Below are 1755 nucleotides of genomic sequence, written 5' to 3'. Positions count from 1 at the left end.
TTTTCGTCCTGGGGCCCCGAATTTCTGGACGGTGCACGAGTATGGGCTTGGCCCTTGATATGTATGGTTTTCGTCTGGTCTCCCACTAATTAACCGCTAATCTCTTTCGTCCCACTCACAGCCTGAAAGCTTGGCATCTGTATTTGAACGCGGTTGCGTTGAGTCTACGGTCAATGATCAGTGCCCCACAACGACTCGTGTGACTACCGGCTCGCTACATGAACCGGACTTTTCGCTGCACTCGTGTGTACTCGCTACATTAATAAACTGTGTGTACTCGTGCTAGACAGTACACACGGTTTGACACCGACACCTCATTTCTAAGCTTCCAAGCAAACACGGCGCAGAGGCGGCCGGAGCACAAATACCCCTCTAACCGCGTACGTCCATTGGGTAGCACAACGCACGAAATTATGCTCCACAAACCCAAAAATGGCGTCCCTTCTCCTCGTTCTGCTGCTGCTGCTCGTCCACCGCGCTGCCGCCGCCGACGAGAGACAGCTTCTCATCCAGATCAAGCGCGCGTGGGGCGACCCGCCGGTGCTCGCGGCATGGAGCACCACTTCGGGCTCGGGAGACCACTGCGCCTGGCCCTACGTGACCTGCGACACATCGTCCGGCTCCGGCCACGTCACTAGCCTCTCCCTCGCCAACATAGACATCACCGGCCTGTTCCCGGATGCCGTCGGTGGCCTCTCCGGCCTCACGAGCCTCAACCTCTCAAACAACAACATCACCGGCGCCTTCCCGACCAGCGTGTACCGTTGCGCTTCCCTGCGGCACCTCGATCTGTCCCTTACCTACCTCGGCGGGCATTACTGTCGGCGGGGAGCTCCCCGTCGGCATCGGCCACGCGCTCGGGGAGAACCTTACCTCTCTGATGCTCAATGACATCTACTTCACCGGTACCATCCCCACCTCCTTGTCCCAGCTACGGAACCTCCAGTCCCTGGCGCTGGACGGCAACTACCTCACCGGCACCATCCCGGCAGAGCTCGGCGACCTGACGGGCCTCCGGACGCTGCGGCTCGGGTACAACATGTTCAGTGCAGGCAATTTGCCGGCGTCGTTCAAGGGCCTGACTAAGCTGAAAACCTTCTCGGCGGCGAATTGCAACCTCACAAGCGACTTCCCGGGCTATGTGACGGAGATGCTGGAGTTGGAGGTGCTCGACCTCTCGCTCAACTACTTGACCGGAAGTATACCTCCGGGCATCTGGAACCTCACCAAGTTGAGACTTCTAGCTAAATATGCAAACAACCTCACCGGAGAGGTCGTCGTCGATGGTGATTTCGGCGCGGTGAATTTGGTGATGATCGACCTGTCCTCGAATCACATGCTAAGTGGGCCGATTCCGGAAGCCTTCGGTCACTTGCCAAAGCTGGAAACACTGAACTTGTACTACAACAACTTCTCCGGTGAGATACCTGCGAGCATCGGGCGGTCGCCTTCACTGGTGAAGTTGGGATTGTTCAGCAATCGTCTCAACGGGACGCTCCCTCCGGACTTTGGCAAGAGCTCATCGGGCTTGATATATGTTGAAGTTGATGGCAACGAGATCACTGGCGCGATACCGGAGGGGCTTTGCGCCAACGGCAAGTTCCAGACGCTCACCGCCAAGAACAACCACTTGAACGGCTCCATCCCCGCAGGCCTCGCTGGTTGTGCCACGCTCATGGTACTACACCTCGACAATAACACTATCGGGCGAGATACGTGAGGGTTTGTGCCACAACGGCAAGTTGGAGCGTCTCA

The 1755-nt window shown here is 57.7% G+C and overlaps 1 pseudogene; it reads left to right on the top strand.

The window, feature by feature from the left end:
* The first annotated feature begins 222 nt into the window (after positions 1-222).
* Positions 223-1755, top strand: LOC123100967 (receptor-like protein 52; annotated as a pseudogene).

Source organism: Triticum aestivum, chromosome 1B, assembly GCF_018294505.1.
Source record: "Triticum aestivum cultivar Chinese Spring chromosome 1B, IWGSC CS RefSeq v2.1, whole genome shotgun sequence".
In the NCBI taxonomy this organism is placed as follows: Eukaryota; Viridiplantae; Streptophyta; class Magnoliopsida; order Poales; family Poaceae; genus Triticum; species Triticum aestivum.
Note: the sequence above shows the minus strand (reverse complement) of the source record. Positions and strands in the feature narration are given on the sequence as shown.